This window comes from Mytilus californianus, unplaced genomic scaffold (genome assembly GCF_021869535.1).
Source record: "Mytilus californianus isolate M0D057914Y unplaced genomic scaffold, xbMytCali1.0.p SCAF_1, whole genome shotgun sequence".
NCBI classification, from domain to species: Eukaryota; Metazoa; Mollusca; class Bivalvia; order Mytilida; family Mytilidae; genus Mytilus; species Mytilus californianus.
The window spans coordinates 17,149,099-17,170,558 of record NW_026262581.1 but is presented as its reverse complement, the minus strand read 5'-3'; the positions used below and the strand labels follow the sequence as shown (position 1 = coordinate 17,170,558).

The 21,460-nt window shown below is 33.8% G+C and overlaps 1 protein-coding gene across 1 annotated transcript in view; it reads left to right on the top strand.

The window, feature by feature from the left end:
* The window catches only part of LOC127705938 (uncharacterized), a 42,439-nt gene that overhangs the window by 9,179 nt on the left and 11,800 nt on the right, over positions 1 to 21,460 (top strand). The window contains exon 2 of the mRNA XM_052210652.1: positions 6,731 to 6,775. The gene's annotated coding sequence lies outside the window, so the exon portion shown is untranslated. The remainder of the gene's footprint in view (positions 1 to 6,730; positions 6,776 to 21,460) is intronic.

The window sequence follows — 21,460 nt, the reverse complement described above, 5'->3', positions numbered from 1 at the left end:
CAACAACTGGTTTTAGAATAAATGTGTTTATTTCCGATGCAAAGACCCTATGAGTGAATCAATATTAATACCAAAATATGCAATCCTTAATGACTTGACAACAGTATCGTAACTATATCCCTTCCGAATAAGTCTGTTTAGAGGTTTGGTTAGCTTTTGAGGTGAATTCCGACTTTTTTGTGCTTTGTAAAGAATATTACCACAAAAGATTGGATGTGAAATACCTGAACGTATAAGATGTCTGCATGTTAATCTATATTTACGAATGATGTCCTTGTATCGATGATAAGATTTAGTAAATGTTTTGACTAGTTAGTGATATCAAAAACCCTGGTGTAATAAATTTTCAGTAATACAGAGATTTCTTTCGTTAAAATCAAATACGTTGTTACATACACGAGCGAATCGAACAAGTTGAGATATATAAACACCATAAGGTGGTGATAAGGGAACGTCACCATCTAAAAATGTATAATTAACAATAGGAAATGAAAAATCACCTCTTTTGTCATAAATTTTGGTATTAAGCTTCCCGTTAAAGATATAGATATCAAGATCCAGGAAAGGGCAGTGTTCATTGTTAGTATTAGCTTTATTTAAGGTCAGTTCGGCAGGATAAATCTCCTTAGTGTACATACTGAAGTCGTCATTATTGAGAGCCAATATATCATCTAAATATCTAAAAGTGTTATTAAATTTTTGAATCAGATGTTGTTTCGATGGGTCTTTGCTGATTTTAGTCATAAATTGTAACTCATAACAATACAGAAACAGGTCCGCAATAAGTGGTGCACAGTTAGGCCCCATGGGAATTCCAATAACTTGACGATATACGGAATCTCCATAGCGAACAAAAATGTTATCTAGTAAAGTTCAAAGGCAGTTATAGTATCAAAGCAGGTCCAATTGACATAGTTCTTTTGTTTGTTGTTACTAAAAAATGACCTAAAAGAGTTTGAACATATATATTCGCAATCTGATCATGACTTTTTAAATGCCCATTTAATCAGGTGTGTGACTTTTTTTCTTAAAAAGATTATGAGGCAAAGTGGTATATAGGGAAGAAAAATCAAAACTTCGAACAGATTCGAAATCATCAATATAAGCATGCAATTTATCAAGTACTTCCAACGAATTTTTGACACTCCAAAAGTAATTAATTCCACTATTTTCAAAGGCCTTATTTGAACAATTTATTACCAGGTTTTTGATTGTACCAAGTGTACTAGTAAGTAGAATAGATAGTTTAGTAGTGAAACAATGGCTTGAAGACGAAATAAATCTATATTTGTAAGGAGTTTTGTGCAGCTTCGGAAGCCAGTACATAGTTGGAACTTTCATTGTATTTGGTTCTGCTTGTTAAGAGGTAAAAGTTTATGTTTGTTACAGATGTCATTTTCCGAAAATGGAGTCAGTTGGAATGTTGGTGAATTCGTGATTTCCTTTTTTAGAACCTCAATGTAAAATTTACGTCAAACAATAATGATATTGTTAGCAGCCTTATCAGCCGGGACAAAAACAAATTCCTTGGCGAGTTCTTTTAGCTTATGTTTGATACGAGAAATAGAGCTATTATGGTTGTTGTTAGGAGTAAACTATGTATATTTACTTTCTGACTGGTTTTGGTTTTAGTGGGTTACATTAACATCTAGTAGATCAATCTCATGGTCTGATGGTAAAGGTTTGCGTCATTATTTAAATGATGGATGAGAGGTTAGTATTAGATCCAAAGTGTTATCTTCATACGTTGAAAGTCCACAATTTGTTTAATTCCGTTGTCAGCTACAATCTCTGTTCTCGCTAGTTAATATCAGGTCAGTTGAAGTAGCCTGCAATTAGGAACATATCATTTTGATATATCGCTCTGATTGTGTTTATTTTGACCTTAATTTTGTTCTGTTAAATGTCGTCTGTTTTATCTGGAGGACGATATAATGGACCTATAATATAAGAATAAGGAGATGTGGTATGATTGCCAATGAGACAACTATTCACCAAGTTTCAAATGAAGCAGATAAAAGCAATTACAGGCAACCGTACAGCCTTCAACAATGAGAAAAACTCATACCGTATAGTCGGCTATAAAAGGCCCCCACATGAAAAATATGAAACAATTCAATTGAGAAAAATTTACGGCCTAATTTATAACAAAACAATTTACGAAAAACATATATGACAGACATGAACTAATGACAACCACTAAACTACAAACTACTAACTTGGGACAGGCACATATAGAATTTGGCAGGGTTAAACTAGTTTGCTGGCACAAACCCCCTTCCGCCTATTCTGGGACAGTGGTGTAACAGTACAACATGAGTACGGAACTCATCAGATTGATACAAAGCAGAAAACATTTAACGAAAACACATACCGGACGTGGCAGCGTATATATACATCCCGCAACAAGAAAGACACTAAGTAAAGATTTGACATTACTAACAGTTACTGACAGCGAGTTCAAAGCCAATAACAACTAATTAAAAAAAAACCTGTATCTAAGTCTAAAATATCAATCATTACACAACCAACATCCAATGATTTAGTGTAAAGATGTCATTAACAGTCAGAGAAAAACACGACCTTGTGGAATGCCAAAATAAAGGTATAATCATTGTTTCCCTTCTAGGTCAATCGTGCGCAGTTCTATATCTGTGCTTTTATGATGTTCCCCGGTTGTAGTGCTTGTTTAGCTACTATCATTACTCTTCTATGAGTCTTTTTGGGGCGATAAGATCGCAAAAAAAAAAAAATACGGAGGAGTAGATCATCTCTGCGTTCCATATGATAGTGGAGGTAATCTGGTATAATCTCACCTGATTTGATGTTTGAATCTAACCATGTTTCTATGGAGGAGTAGATCATCTCTACATTCCATATGATAGTTGAAGTAATCTGGTATAATCTCACCTGATTTGATGTTTGAATCTAACCATGTTTCTACGGAGGAGTAGATCATCTCTGCGTTCCATATGATAGTGGCTGTAATCTGGTATAATCTCACCTGATTTGATGTTTGAATCTAACCATGTTTCTATGGAGGAGTAGATCATCTCTGCGTTCCATATGATAGTGGCTGTAATCTGGTATAATCTCACCTGATTTGATGTTTGAATCTAACCATGTTTCTATGGAGGAATAGATCATCTCTGCGTTCCATATGATAGTGGCTGTAATCTGGTATAATCTCACCTGCTTTGATGTTTGAATCTAACCATGTTTCTATAGAGGAGTAGATCATCTCTGCGTTCCATATGATAGTGGCTGTAATCTGGTATAATCTCACCTGATTTGATGTTTGAATCTAACCATGTTTCTATGGAGGAGTAGAACATCTCTGCGTTCCATATGATAGTGGCTGTAATCTGGTATAATCTCACCTGATTTGATGTTTGAATCTAACCATGTTTCTACGGAGGAGTAGATCATCTCTGCGTTCCATATGATAGTGGCTGTAATCTGGTATAATCTCACCTGCTTTGATGTTTGAATCTAACCATGTTTCTATAGAGGAGTAGATCATCTCTGCGTTCCATATGATAGTGGCTGTAATCTGGTATAATCTCACCTGATTTGATGTTTGAATCTAACCATGTTTCTACGGAGGAGTAGATCATCTCTGCGTTCCATATGATAGTGGCTGTAATCTGGTATAATCTCACCTGATTTGATGTTTGAATCTAACCATGTTTCTATGGAGGAGTAGATCATCTCTGCGTTCCATATGATAGTGGCTGTAATCTGGTATAATCTCACCTGATTTGATGTTTGAATCTAACCATGTTTCTATGGAGGAATAGATCATCTCTGCGTTCCATATGATAGTGGCTGTAATCTGGTATAATCTCACCTGCTTTGATGTTTGAATCTAACCATGTTTCTATAGAGGAGTAGATCATCTCTGCGTTCCATATGATAGTGGCTGTAATCTGGTATAATCTCACCTGATTTGATGTTTGAATCTAACCATGTTTCTATGGAGGAGTAGAACATCTCTGCGTTCCATATGATAGTGGCTGTAATCTGGTATAATCTCACCTGATTTGATGTTTGAATCTAACCATGTTTCTACGGAGGAGTAGATCATCTCTGCGTTCCATATGATAGTGGCTGTAATCTGGTATAATCTCACCTGCTTTGATGTTTGAATCTAACCATGTTTCTATAGAGGAGTAGATCATCTCTGCGTTCCATATGATAGTGGCTGTAATCTGGTATAATCTCACCTGATTTGATGTTTGAATCTAACCATGTTTCTACGGAGGAGTAGATCATCTCTGCGTTCCATATGATAGTGGCTGTAATCTGGTATAATCTCACCTGATTTGATGTTTGAATCTAACCATGTTTTTATGGAGGAGTAGATCATCTCTGCGTTCCATATGATAGTGGCTGTAATCTGGTATAACCTCACCTGATTTGATGTTTGAATCTAACCATTTTCTATGACCATTATTATGTCTGTGTAAGTTGACTCAATAATTACTTCCAGCAGTTTTCCCTTTTTCTTAAGACTTAGGGAATTGAGGTTCAATAATCTGAATAGTTTCTTGATGGCTGGTTTGATTTTAGTTGGTTTTGGGGATGAAGTCCGGTATATCTGGACTGACAGAAACTATTGGGAGTTAATGCTTGATCCTGATGTTGACGGGATGAATGCTAAACTGTCTGTCATTAATGGATTGGTTGATGTATTTAATGCTAAAAATACTTGCTGTCATCTGTATTTGGTAAAAAATAAATTTTGTTGAAGAGTTTTTTGGTTTGGAATAGGATGGACAAGTCAATGTGTCTTCACTTTTGCCTACCGTGCTCAATTCTGATGATGCCATTTCATTTAAATATCTGTGTGTCGACTTGTCAACGTGTCGCAAGCTGCAAATTCCGTTTTCTGGAAATCGCTGTTGTCGCTGGCTGGGTTTGGCTCTATGCGACTCAGTAAGAGTAAAATGAGTCTTTGAGTACTTCTGTTCCTGGTTATATATATTTTGGATGGTTCAATTGTATATGGTTTTACATTTTTTGTTCATCCAGCATTGTTTGTACAGCTGATGTTTGTTACTGGATGATAAGATGTTCAGTCACGTATATATTCACGCCTTCAATAGCATTAGAAAAATTAGTAAAAGTGTGTGGTCTAATGAACCATGAAAAGAAATCCTTTGAAGTAGACTACAGTGAACATGAGACTGCTTTAAAACATGAGAATGCTTTAACACATGAGACTGCTTTAACACATGAGAATGCTTTAACACATGAGACTGCTTTAACGCATGAGACTGCTTTAACACATGAGACTGCTTTAACACATGTGTCGTTTGTTTTCCTGTTTGAATGGTTTTACACTAGTCATTTTTGGGGCTCTTTATATCTTGCTGTAAGCCAAGGCTCCGTGTTGAAGGCCGTACTTTGATCTATAATGGTTTACTTTTACAAATTGTAACTTGGATGGAGAGTTGTCTCATTGGCAACTCATACTACATCTTCTTACATCTTCTTCTTATATCTATTAGAATGAATCCAAAGTTACACAAACAATAAGAAATTGTGGTTTTGTTGTTGGAAGTCATTTACGATACAATAAATTATAGTTCGCGTAAACTTGAATACTCAACCAAACTGAGGAGATTGCTGACTTGGGATAGTCGCGTAAGCATGAGCACTTATCAAAACTAGAATGTTACTGACTTAGGACAGAGTAATCATGCGCACTCAATCAAACTCAAGAGCGCTCCATTTAAACTGATGAGGTTCCTGACTTGGAACAGTCGCATAAAAATTAGCACTCAAGCAAACTGACGGAAGTTCCTGTCTTAGGACAGTCGCAATCTCCTTTTGGTATTGTTAAGTGAAATAAAACAGATACATAGAAACACAATTTCGCTAAAAATTTGTCTGGTACGTTTTTGCAGATTCGTGTTGGGCGAGGTAAGAACTCGGACACATTAAAGCAAAGAGAATATTAAAAGTTTGGGGAAATATAATTGGTCATGATTGGACGCAATGTAATTTTAAGTACACGTTTGGACACGTTTCCACCCTATGTGTGAAACACATCTGTTGAGTAGCTTATGTGGTATCTTCGCGTATAGAGTAAACAAACAAACTATAAAAAATACCTAATTGACTATCAAAGGTATACTATCATGGATAAATATTCGTTATCTAATTTGACATAAATATATATAAATTTCTAAACACTGTCTCGTGAGCTTTCTGACGATTTTACGACAAATTTCTACGTCCCATCACAGAAGAAATATATTATATTAGAGCCGGGAATTATTTGTTGCTGTAACTTCCCATATCTGGTTGTTAAATGTCATTGCAATGCTGTACAGTTTCAAAAGATGGATGAAAAGGAATTTGTATAAGAGCAAGGATAAAAAATTCACATTTTGTTCTTATTAGAAATACTGAATTACCCTGTTCCTAATTAGCCAAAGTCAACTACCACCTTACTGGGTTGATTCCATTTTCTCTTGTTTACGACCTACCCAAAGTACGTTATTTAATCGTCATTGGGTCATTTGAGTACATCTGAACTTCAATAATTGTGTAAGCGACATTCTTTCATCATGGGGCTAACTTCCAGGCAACTTAAAAATTCAAGCTTTAAAATTTAATTCAAGGTTTCTTATAACTGTTCAAAACGGAGGTCATCAGATAAGGACTCTGCGCATTACGAAAGAAATTAAATTATATATAATAAATAAGATTTTGTTTGTAGGCTAGTAATGACTACGGAGCTTGGTTGAAAGAGAATAAGGAAAATGTAAGTTAAACAAACGTTTGTATTATTGTTAGTCCAGCCACCTGTCGGTACTTACCTGCCGGTACTTCACTTAGACTATATCGCACAATTTGACGATCTCTACAGTTAACAATTGTAATTTATTAATAATTGTTTTCGTTATTTTCACGCACAAATGTCCACTTTATATATGCAGTATTATTTTTTTATTTCATTACAACAGAGATTTGTTATTGACGAGCTTTATGATAATTATATTTATCTTGCTGTCAAAAACGAGCTCGGTGTAGATTCTAAAAGAACGAGTCTTTCAAATTTAATAGCGGATTACACAATTTGACGTGAACATTGAATGTGTTCCAGCTACAATTGATGATGTAAATATAACAAATTCGTTATTGCATGATCATTTTGATGTAAAATATGTAAATATTCAGCGTATATTTGATTAAAGTTTGCCCCGGTGAAGACATGTGTATATTTTAAGATCATGAACATACTTTACGCAGGGTTATTTTAAAAATAGGAGACAAGATATGTTACTTTCTACAGGCACTATTTCAGTAAAATGTTTTATAATCTTCAATATATAAAAAATGGCTTAACACGTCAATTTTAAAATAAAAACCGCATTACCTAACATACGATTAATTTGTTATTCGCTACTACAGAGAAAAGAAATAGTATATTTACCGAGCTTATGCAGGACAGTATAATTGTGAAACAATTCAAAAAAGGAGCCCAAATATTTGATTTTTGCTAAAGAACAATAAACAAAAAACAATATGGCCGCCAGCAACTAACTACAGCCACTGCATTACAGGCATCATGACTTGGGACAGGTGCATACATAATGTGGCTTCGTTGGACCATTTTGTGAGAGCTCAACCGCCACCCATAACCTGGGACAGTTGTTTAACAGCACAGCATTAAATCAAACTATAGAAATATGTTGAAAAAGGCTCGATTCATCAGGTCGGCACTAAACACACACAGAATCTTAACAAAGAGACAAAAAAACACAATGTAGCTAGCTAACAAATCTCGCAATTACTAAATCTAAGTAAAGGCCAATTTCAACTAATGAAGAAACAAAGTTTCCCAAACTAAATCATCAATCAGTATACAACCATTGGATTTGGTATAAAGACGTCATAAATATAGTCTGAGAAAAGCAAAACCTTGACTTCTAACTATTGTCAGGACGTAGGACAATGAGTGTTCATAACTGTATATAGCAATACATATTAATGTTTGAATTCATTAGATTTTGATTTAAATTATCAAATTAAACAAAACAAATGGTATCGCGAACATCTACGTCATTTGGTATCTGCTGCATAGTTGTCTCATTGGCAATCATACCACATCTCCTATATTTTATAGTACAGATAAAGAAAATATTCAAAAATATCACTACAATGTTAAATTAATAACCTTTTGTATAAGTCTGAGTAAAGCATGACATTAATTGTGCAATGATAAAATATAAGTACAAAAACTGGTATCACCAGGATGTAGAACCATAAGTGTTCATAGCTGTATAGCTATATTCTACCTACTGAGTTATATTATTGTAACGGGTGTTTATTCTGTGTATTTCGATTTCTCGGATCTATGTATCCCGGATCGAATATTCCATGTTTTGCCCGTTAGCGTAGGGAACCAGCTATAATGTAATGTTTCTTCATAAGCTCACTACTGTCTATAACTAAGTCTATTTAATGTTCACATGTTTAATGTTTATAGATCTTCATATAACAGTACATGTATAATCTATTTAAAGGTTCACACTGATTATAATTTCCAAATAACATTCGTGCATACCACTTATTACTTTAAACTCATCTTTAAAACTACTGACCAATATAAAGTTTCTCACAAGATCGTGCTATTAACATCTGTTCTTAATTTAGACTAAACACACTGCTTTATGTAGCTATGTTTCATTATCAAAACTAGAATGTTACTGACTTAGGACAGAGTAAACATGCGCACTCAATCAATATAAAGTTTCTCACAAGATCGTGCTATTAACATCTGTTCTTAATTTAGACTAAACACACTGCTTTATGTAGCTATGTTTCATTATCAAAACTAGAATGTTACTGACTTAGGACAGAGTAAACATGCGCACTCAATCAATATAAAGTTTCTCACAAGATCGTGCTATTAACATCTGTTCTTAATTTAGACTAAACACACTGCTTTATGTAGCTATGTTTCATTATCAAAACTAGAATGTTACTGACTTAGGACAGAGTAAACATGCGCACTCAATCAATATAAAGTTTCTCACAAGATCGTGCTATTAACATCTGTTCTTAATTTAGACTAAACACACTGCTTTATGGTCTTATACATGTACCGTATAAACTGTCACATCAATGAAGATGATCATTAAACTGATTAAGTATTGACCATCAACTCTATGATGTAATTGACCACGCCACATTATACTGGGGTGAAATATCCTGGTTATTCCTGCAATTTGCTTGGTTACCTTAACAGGGGTATGAGCCCATATCCCCTGTGAAGGAAAACAAAGATAAAAATGGTATTTGGTGTTGATCTAGACACTCCAGTATAAAATAATTGTTATTCGGGCTTCACAGGAGATATAGCCTCGAGCAACGAGCAATTTTTGGTCTGTCATTGAAAGAAGACTACATTTCAAATTCAATAGAAATAAGAAGATGTGGTATGAGTGCATGCCAATGAGACAACTCTCCATCCAAGTCACAATGCGTAGAAAGTAAACAATTATAGGTCAAAGTACGGCCTTCAACACGGAGCCTTGGCTCACACTGAACACTGAACAGCAAAGCTATAAAGGGCCACAAAATGACTAGTGTAAAACAATTCAAACAGGAAAACCAACAGTCTAATCTTTATAAAATACGAGAAACGAGAAACACTTAAGAACCACATCAACAAACGACAACCACTGAACAACAGGTTTCTGACATTTTATACTCTCAATCTATATAGTGAAATCAATTCAAGAATACATTCATGTCATTTAGATTATTAATAGGAAAGCAGAGGGCACATTTAACAGACCATCACGTATTTAAGGAAGTACATGATATTTTAATGATCCTCCATATATGATATCCCATTCATATTTTTTTTCTTCTTCTAAAGTAAATTTGCACTTTTCAGAATCGACATCATGAAGCTACTGCTATTTTTTCTTTTTGCAACATTAAGTACTGCATTTGAATGTGATCCCCATGCAAAGATCTGTGAAACATCCCTCAACATACATTATAAACTAGCAATGATGTCTGAAGATGGTCCTGTCTATCCATATAACGGCAATCTGTTCCTTTATAATGTCATCGACACATCAAACGCCTCCCCGGTCAACTTGGATGACATAATTACAGCAGATGGATGGGAAGGCTCGTCTGGTAGACTGGTAGTTGCCGCAAACGGAAGCCTCCCTGGTCCTCCAATAATAGTATATGAGGGACAAACAGTCATTATCAATGTACATAACAAGCAGTTGTCTGAAGCGGTGTCGATTCATTGGCACGGCGTAGACATGAAAGATACTCCATGGATGGATGGTCCGCCTTATATTACACAATGCCCAATAACACCGGGACAAACCTTTAAATATAAATTCACAGCTAATCCACCAGGAACATTCTGGTACCATTCACACATGGGCCACCAAAGATTGAATGGTTTATTTGGTGCATTTATAATAAAGCCAAAAATATCAAATAAAATTCAGCTTGAAGAACATATAATGCAAGTTTTTGAATGGAACCATGAATATGGTTCAGATGCTGATGATTTGTTCGAAGAGGAAGGAGGTGTGTACAAAAACCGAAAAAAATTACTTCCTTCAATGCAACTTGACATGTCTCGATTTACGCCCTATAGAACTCATGCAGGGCTTATAAATGGACGTGGACGATTCTGGAGTAATACATCTCATAACGGTTCGCCGCTTGAAACATTTAAAGTTACAAAAGGAAAACAATACTTATTTAGGGTTATTGGACCTGGTGCTCTCTATCCATGGAGAGTATCAGTTGATCAACATAACTTAACAATTGTTGGGGCTGATGGTTATGAAACTGTACCAGTTGTAGCAGAGTCATTTGTCATAGCTCCAGGTGAACGATTCAATTTTATTTTGAAAGCCGACCAGCCAATAGGAACCTATATGGTACGTGCTGAAACTTTAGATAGGAGATATACGACAAAGGCTGAGGCTATATTGCAGTATCAAGGAGCAATGTTATCAGAACCTACATCCTCAAAGTCCAACTGTACGTCTGAAAACAAATGCATAGTTGTAAATTGCCCGTTTCCTTTTTACCCTGAAAATGAAAATGTAAACTGTACTCGACTGACCGAGCTCCGTACTGTGCTTAATATTCCAACTCCCCTTCCAGTTAAAGGAAAATTCAAAGAGTATTTTCTCAATTTTGCTTTTCCTGGCTATAACGAAGAAGGACCGGCTTCCGTAAATGGACGACAGTTCAAGCTACCAGTTGTTTCCGCACTTACACAACCCGACGAATTAACACATCAATGTTCAGATCAGGAATGTGGGGAGGAAAAACTATGCGAATGTATGAACTCTTTGACAATTAATTCGGGCGACACAATTCAGATGACATTCCTTAATATGGGTCAAGGACGAGTTGATGACCACCCGGTACATATGCACGGGCATGCCTTCATGGTATTGAAGGTTGGATATGGCGTATTTAATCAAATTACAGGAGCATTAATTCAAGATAACTATGATGTCGACTGTAGGGGAAATACCAAACCAGGAAGTAGTATGTGTAACAGTGCCACTTGGAGCAATTCATCATGGTTGAATGGAAATGTCCCAAGTATTGTACAACAAGGGGCGGTATTAAAAGACACTGTAATTGTACCCAGTGGAGGATACGTTGTTGTAAGGTTTCTAGCTACAATTCCTGGAATCTGGTTTTTACATTGCCACATTGATATGCATTCTAACGATGGAATGGCGCTGGTCTTGAACGAGTCCTTCACAAGTATCCCTAAACCACCACCTGGTTTACCAAAATGTGGAAGTTACCTCGGTAACGACGATGTATCGGACGTGAGTGATGCAAATGACCCTGTGGAAGACATCAATGATCATGTTGTCAAAGATGAGCAAAGGGAATCAGATAAAGGTAAATATGAATGTTTGCAAAGTGTAACATTTTTTTATGGTTTAAATTATTTTATACGACTTTGAATATTAACCCGGGCTGAATTTACACATATCATTACTTTCTGAAAGAGAGGCGAAAGATATCAAAGGGACATTCAAACTCATAAGTCGAAAATAAACTGACAACGCTATGGCAAAAAAAGAAAAAGACCAAAAGACACAACTTTACACAAAACTCAAGATAGAAAAAACTAAAGACTGGGCAACACGAACCCCACCAAAAACTGGTGTGATCTCAGATGCTACAGAAGATTAATCAGATCCTGCTCCACATGTGTCGTGTTGCTCATGAAGGTACAACCCCGGTGATAAGTCTAATTCTGTAGGTCACATTCGGGGAAGAGAGAACGAGATCGTGGCTACTACAATTGATACATATCTGTCGTCATCTTTTAAACAGATAACGGTCAACCAACTCTTTTTCATCGACGCTACATGGCAATTGGCTTTATTGGGTATTCTAAATTTATATGGAAATTCCTTTTATTATGGTCATTGGTACAATATAGTTATATTATTGGGGACATTTTGGTTCATAAGAGTACTTTCAATGAAATGTTTCATTTTTAAAGATGATCTTTATTTCTATGAAAATAACTTGGTAAATATCCATTTTTCTTATTTTCTTGTTTTGAGCGTGGTCTTGGATTTCTTCTCTTTCTCAGATGCATTAAAAAGTTGATTATTCCTCGAACAGGTGAAGTGCTACGGCCTGGGTTTGATATGGTGTATTGGGATAGCCGACATTTTGTTTATTTACAATTTAGTAAATGCATCAAAAAATTGTTCTTTTTTTTTCATTATTTCATCAAAACCTATATATCAGATATAACGTAGCAGATACAATAGGCGGGTCGTGGGGGAAGGAAAAGGGTTTAAGATTTTCATGAAAATTCTTGCCTGCATTTTATTTTTTTTTAATATTAGTAGCAGCTTGAGCCAGAAATGAGGATTCCTGCACAATTTGTCGAGTTTTGTGTATTATAAAAAAAAAGACCAAAATAAAGAGAAGTGTTCTAACCCCGGAATCCCCTCTGGACCCACCAGTGACGTTCTATATACCGATAATACGACGTTCCTACTGGTATGGACGTTGCAAGTTAAACCAAGTAGAGAATAAAACAGTTTTATTCATATCTGACATATACACAAAAATAGGCAAACATTAAAAAAAATACTGGACATTATAACAAACTGCACAAAGTGTTCAACTCCTCCATGACAAAAATCAGACGAAGACAAACCATAAAGAATAATTTCATGTACATTATATACAGATTGTTGGCTTACTGTCAGTTATTATCATGTGCAAATTGAGTCCTGTGATAATGACAAATAACTTGATTCAATAGTTTGATTACTTCTCATGATGTTTTTGAGAGCCCGAGTAAGAGCGAATTTTTTCATAGTGCAAGCATGTAGACTTGTTAAAGACTAATGTTGCAATTTAATTTTTGGAATTAATTGTTCTTTCTGTTTGTAGATGAAAATACAACGTTGCTGTTTGGTGGTATGTTTTCTGTTCTTTTCGTCCTGAATATCGTCCAGTTCATCGTATTACTGGTTACCTGTAGACGCCAAAACCAGGAGAGACAAAAGGATAAAGTATTTGCATCTTGAGTTTGTGTAAATATAATAAAAGTTTGACTGTCCGTTTCAGGGCATAATGAGATGCAATATTGTACATAGCAAATTAACAATTTACAATATCCGGCTTAATGTTTTTATTTAAGGACTGGTTTCATTATTGTTTTATTCTTTCTTTTTTTATATGTTATTTTTGAAGAACTGCAAGCTTTTCTAAAATATAAGCTCGTAATAATTCATGGTACATTTATATCACAGTAGCATCCAACAAAGACGTATGGCTTATTTCCTTTAAATTTATTTCACTCAAAAGGCCAAAATCTAAAATTTGTCAAATGCAACAGGAATTTGAAAATTAGAGAGTCTTTATCATATAATTTTAACATTTTCAACAATAGTACATATATTTATAAAATTGACATGTTGTCCGGCGCTTCATATTCATGTTGAAGGGATTTCTGGAAGCCCATTTAGGGCCTCGCATTGATATAGTTTGAATTCATGATAACAAATCCGAAGTATAAATAGTCATGAATCCTTGATCAAATTAGAAAACTTTGTGCAAATAATTCATTATAATACGAACTTTTTCCGTGATAAAATTCAAAATCATATTTTTGGAGGTCCTGAACGGGCATCCATAGATTTTGGGATAGACGTTGCTTGCCAAATTAAGAAAATAAAATAGTATCATCCTTTTATTAATATGTAATCAGTAAAATGTTATTCACTAATATTATTAAATAATTACATTACATGCATGTTTCACGAGAATCCGTTAGTTTGATTGGCTAACAACAATCGCCCGTCATTCAAAAATTAACCTTCATATCAAAATGAAATGTTACATTCGTAATGACACGTGCTTCAACAAATAAAGTGCACAGGTAAATAAAAGAAAAACTTGATTAACCTTTTTTTCATGGTCTTAGCATAAAAATGTTATTATAAGAAATGCTTGCTTCTTTTAGTAATTTGATAGGGTTGTAAAAGTGTTGATCGTGCACACATTTTAAGAATGAAGCGCTTACGCGCTTCATACACATTGTGCTTCGGTCAACACTTTTACACCCCAATAAAATTTCAAAAAGAAGCATTCATTTTTTTAATTGAATATTTTTAAGGATTTGTGATTCGTTAAAACTTGATCACATGTACATTTGTATTTACTCAGTTTGCACACCAATACTGTTGTGTTTAGCTTTCCGTAGGTCAAAAACAGCATATTGTACAGGGTATACAGCATGTTACTAAAAATTCATTCTAGAAATCCCCAATTTTACATTGTTCATGCAATGGTTGTTGATTAATAATATAACAATTGTAGCCATTGGTTGAGGTCAATACGATGTTATATCGACCTAGAGAAACATATCGACCTCGGGCTTCGTCCTCAGTCTATGTGCTTCTCTTACGGCGATATAAACTCGTATCGACCTCATACAAAGGCTTTAATTGTATAATGACGATTTCAGTGTGTTTGTATATAATTTGCATGGATCTTCCAAAAAAAGAATGCAAAATTGGTATCTTATTCTAAAATTCGAAAAAAAAATCAAACACTTGAATGATGAGGGTTATCTTTTGATATAAGAATTTAAGTAATGTTTTGTATTGAATTGTTTATGTTGTGTTGGTGTTTGCAATTGAAGAGATTCGAGCAATCATTTGGTTTTTAAGAATTTAATTTTGATATATATCTGTTTTTGTTTTTTCTACAAATACCGACTCAAATAAAATTTATATAAACTTAAATTTATTTAAAATAAACAATGATCAAAAACGCTAGGACAATACGTCTTGACCGTTTTTTAGTTTATTCTTAGACTATATTGACGCTGTAAGAATATGGAAACACTGGTGTTGTATAAGACATAGTAGATGAGGCTAGAGCGCTCGACCCTTCCCAACACATGTGACAGTAATCAACACAACATAAGAACACACAGTAAAAATCAGATGAAAAATGCTAGACTCATCACATCGACACACAGCACAAAAACAACTAACAAAGTACAAATCTCAGAGTACTCGTAGTTACTGAAAGGTAGTCCAAGGCCAATTACAAATGTTTCCCAGTCTAAAAAATCAATCCGTACACATCACATGGATATTGAATGAAATCATCAAACAGTCTGAAAATATGTGACCGTGTGCAATGCCAAAATTACTTTTTCATATGAACTTTTGGTATCCAATTATATGGAGATGTGGAATATCAAAGTTCTCCCTTTTGATATTTATCCCAAAGGAGAAAAAAGGATGTAAGATTTTTTTTATTATCTTCAATATATAGAAAATGGCTTAACACGTCAATTTTTAAACAAAAACCGCATTACCTAACAGTAACCAGTCTTTGGAAAGTGCGAATCGTGAAAACCGTTTCTTATGTGGAGACGCGATATTTTCTAATATGAAATTGTAAATATGCAGACACTCAATGAGAAAAAAGATGTTTTTTGCAATAAAAAAAATGTTTGATATTAAAATATATAGATACGTCCGGAATTAATTCACGCGACAAACAGAAGAGTTTTATGTATTACCTTTAAACAATAGCGTGTGAAATCGATTGTTGGCCTCGTTTCACAATTATTCTTCTCATTGGTTACAATGCATTTCTTTGTAAAAGTCAAATTGAATTAAAAAATTTGCACCGGGTCAAACATGCAATAAATTTAACTGCTTATAGACCATTATTATTCTAATAAAAAGTAAAACAACAAAAATACCGAACTCCAAGGAAAATTCAAAACGGAAAGTCCCTTAACAATTGGCAAAATCAAAAGCTCAAACACATCAAACGAATGGAAAACAACTGTCATATTCCTGACTTGGTACAGGCATTTTCTTATGTAGACAATGGTGGAACCTGGTTTTATAGCTAGCTTAACCTCTCACTTATGCCAGTCGCATAGAATTCCATTATATTGACAACAATGTGTGAGCAAAACAAACAGAGTTAATAGGTAAAAACGTCAAAAACCAAGTTAATGATGCCCTCGAGGAATAATCCACCAGCAGTAAAGTTTCTTCTAGGAAGAAACTTGACATCGATTTGGTTGTAGTAAAAAAATGAAATAACAAAAATACCGAACTTCAAGTGAAATTCAAAACGGAAAGTCCTTTATAAATTATTCTTGTCCCAGGACAATCCATCTCTGATTTTTCTTTTGATAGCCCTATTAACATTCCAATGGTAGGATTTGAATCTTGAATAAATGACGAAGTCTAATTTCTACCCTATTTTCATTTTGGCCAAATCACTACTTTCAATTTCAACAATAAATTTTTCCCACATGTTTTACTTATTTCAATATATATGCAACTGATAGGACCACTTAAATAGTAAACTTTTCTAAGAAAACAGTAGTCAGAACACTCAGGAAGAACTACCCCATATAATAGTTGGGAACTACATTCCTTGACCACGAAGAAAAGGAATTAATTGTGGTCTGAAGCCTATTACCAGCCTTTCACGGTCGGTTTAAAGAGAAAAAGTCAAGTGGACAAGTTAAACAGGCAACAAGGGAAGATTTCTTTATGAACATATACACTATTGATCTATCAATGAAATATAAACGAAAATTAATCTTGAAATATGCTCAATATCAAAGTAATAGCAAAAGTTTATGTCCTTGTAAAAATTAAACTGCTACGTTTTTCTTTTGTAAATAAATAATTGAATGCTATCTATTTTATTGTAGATGCGATGTTTTTTTAATGTAATTGCGCTATATTTTTTAATTGTAACTATACGTTTCATGATTTTTGATGTAGCAGTTTTTAGCCCACTGCTAAATGTCAAAATGAACTTTTGAATACCCTGCTACGTCCGGTCTGTGTTTATGTTTGATGTTTTTCTTCATTGTATCGATCTGATGAGTTAAGCCTTTTTCAACTGATTTTTATAGTTTGCTCTTATGTTGTGCTGTTACACCACTGTCCCAGGTTAGTGGAAGGGTTGAGCGCTCACAAACATGTTTAACCCCGCCACATTCTTTATGTGTCTGTCCCAAGTCAGTAGCCTGTAGTTCAGTGGTTGTCGTTGGTTTATGTCTGTCATATTTGTTTTTCGTTACTTGTTTTGTTATAAATTAGGCCGTTAGTTTTCTCAATTGAATTGTTTCATAATTTTCATGTGGGGGCAATTAATGTCTCTTCAGTGATGTTAGGAATCGAAACGGTATTTGGAAAGCCATTCAATTTACCTATATATATATTTCTCTAATTCTTCGTCAATTTATCCTTTTCTGCACCCATTGTATAAAAAAAAAATTAATCAACGTATGGTTCGTTTGATCTCAGTTCTTCATTGGTTAAAATCCGATTAAGACGTCGAATTTACTTGCTTTCCTCTGAATTTCCTATTGTGACGGCATAAAAAAGGCGACCATGCCTGATGACGTCACATAGAAAGAACACATCTTTTTACAGATCATTCGAAATGACGGAATAAGTTTGCCTGCATATTGTTTGAAAATCATTACAGAAACAGATTCCACCACAAAATCTCGTGTAATACGATATTTATTCTCGACAGTTAAATTTTAAATATTTAAAACGCTCGGCGAGTCTCGCGTTTTAAATGTGAAAATTTAACTGTCTCGAGTGGATAAATATCGTATCACACTTGATGCAGTGGTAGAATATATATATATATATATATATATATATATATATATATATATTTCTTCCTATGTTTGCGTTACAACGCAAACCTTTGCGTTATTACACAAATATTTGCGATATAACGCAAACTTTTGAGAAATAACGCAAACCTTTGCGAAATGATGCAAACCTTTGCGAGGCAGACGGATTTATATATGTTCCTCTTGTTTCAGAATCCCTGTATTTCTATTGTATAATTGTTATTTGTGCACTTTTGAAAAATAAAATAATGTTTAAACTAATACATGTGTATATATATATATTACAAAGACAATTGAGTAAATGAAGTAATTCCGAAGAAAAATATCAACCCTTCTAATGTAGCCGAATTGAAAGAAACTTCCGAAGTAAGCGGTCGTTTGAGCATTGTGTAAGATTGGGTGGATCCAAACAAGCTACCCTATTGAAATAAATGTAGTAGATGAAGACTTTTCATTATTATAATTATGTACTCTAAATTGCTACCCAAACATCTTGAATAGCTACCTCACCTCACTAGATTGAAATTAAAAACCTATGGTTGTTTACCAAAGATCCTTTATTATATTATGAGATTTCAACAAGCGATTTCTTACACCAACATTCCTTCTTATTCAAAATCATTCATTTTAAAGCCGAAAGATCATTTTATATATATTTTTTTTGCTCTTCTCTACTTTGCCACTTCCCGTAAATAAAAAAATTAAAATTTTCAAAATCTTGGCACTTCAATTCAAATTTTCTTTTAACATATCTATTTTGACATTAAATTTTTATAATTTTCTGATACAAAATGTTTTCGTTATTTGTGTATTATTGCGATACAAGTATTTTCTTATTCCTATCTATATTTATTATAATGATTTGGCCTTGTGTTCATGATCCTTCTCTTAACTAAATTACAACCAAATTTTTTCTGGCAGGCGGACATTCAAATGTCAATATTTACAAAACTCTGCTTTTTTCAAATTATATGATGATCATAAAATGAAAATTCAATATAGTTTTTGATTATAAAATATTTAAAACTTAATGATTAATTATAATCAAAATAATTGGCGTTATAACGCAAAGGTTTGCGTTAGTTTGCAGAGGTGTGCGTTATAACGTAAAGGTTTGGGTTATTTCGCAAAAGTTTACGTTATAATGCAAACATAGGAAGCAGTCTATGGAAAGTGCGAATCGAGAAATCCGTTTCTTATGTGGAGTAGCGATATTTTCTTTTGTAAATGAGATGCATTGTGGGGAAATCTCAGACGACTTTTTACATTTGAAGGAATAAAATTCATCGGAAAGTACTTGTTTATTCTTTTTAAAACATAGACGAATTTAACAGGACAGACGTATAGACAACTTGCCATGTATTTTGAACATTTTTTCCCAAGTGTGTTGTATTTATACAAGTAAATACACATAAATATGCATTTGCATTAAATAGAACTATTTTTGAACGATCTATATTTTTAAGGTGTCCAAATACTTTGAGTGATGTACCAAAAACAGTAGAACTTATTCGATTGCATTCTATGCCATAGTCACTTGTAATAGGATAATGATGCTACGTTTTCTTAATAGAATAGCGATATGCTTCTATTATGAAAAATGTTTCCAATGCGATATTTTTCTAATCGAAATGCGATAGATTTTTCATATGAAAAAATACGATAATATTGCACAAAACATTCAAACAAAGTAGAAACATCGACAATTATTCACGACAGGTTCGATGGTACAGGCAAAGTATCACTAAAATTGCGTATAGATGAAAATTGATGTAAGTACATAATAAACCAATTATACGCTTATGAAGAAGCAGACACTATGTTCAATATTCCCTGCCCGGCGATCAATTTTGGTTTTTCAAATCAATATTGCACGGTATTTACCACCTTCTAACTTCCGCTGAAAAAAAATGTCAGGGTAGTGTGTCTCTAGAATAATAAAGTGTTAGCACAGACATATGTATCATCTGTAATGTCTATATGTAATTTTAATAGTTAAATGCAATTGTTGAAATGAAAATGAAAATATTTTATCGTGCATTTATTATGCAAAATTTTCAAAGTTAATGAAACATGACTGAAGTTGCAGGGCCAAATAATCTCCGTTTAAAAGATATAAACACTTTTAAATGTATTTTAGAATTATAGGTATTAGGACTTAAACACTAATTTTAAAGCTAAACATGATCCTAAAAAAATCATAAACACTTATGTTACGGAATTACACATGTTTAAACAATGCGCAAACAATGTACAATGTAATTAGAATTGTGTTTAGGATTTAATCACCATTTATACAGTTTACATGTAGTAAGTATATTGAAAATGCATTTTTAACTTTTACCTGGTAAATTATGTACATGTATATGATCTATATTTTTGCAGAATAAAAATAGTTCTTTATAAGTTAAATCGGCATCCATTTTCGAAGATTAAAATTTATCATATTATCAAGTTTTCAGAGAGAATATTAAGTGGGAACACCACTGGATGTTAAATTTTTACTCTTCTGGCGATAGCTACGTGGTCAAATATTCCGTATTGTCCCTCGCACAGCTTTAAAAAGATCCATTCATATCAATATTAAAGCTTAGGAAGAGTTCAAAACGTAACATTCATGTATACCACCGACTAAATACCCGATCGATACTTGTGCCGACATAAACGATTTGTAGGTATGTTTTTTATTAGTCAAATAAGGTAAGGAATTTCAATCCTTCCATTATAACTACAATGATTGTAAGGCTGGCTTGGTTTATCTGACCTTGGCCTCATTTTCATGGATCATTGATCACACAAGTGTTTGTGATACTTGAGTAAAAGTTAAACTTTATCTTTAGGAATATCAACATAAAATCAATCTGTGAATCATGATTCATAAGTAAAGCAGGTGAGACATTTCAGCTTGTGCACTCTTGTTGACTAAAACAATGTGTTGAAAACTACAACTACATAAATGTACCATACATGTAGATGTATCTAGGAATCTGTGGTAACAACTTTAAAAATATGTCATCTATCCTAATATACTTCTTGTTTGTATTGAAACAATAATAGTCCACACCGTTTGCTTGTAAGCATAGTTTTTAAGAAAAAGGGTGAGGACGCCTTTAACAAGATGTTACAAAACAGCTGTCATGGTTGAAAGGAAAATATCTTTGTAACACTCTTATGATATTGTAATTATCATGTTTATTTATCTTGGCCTAATTTGTTTTGTGTGGCCTTATGAGATACCTAATTTGGGTG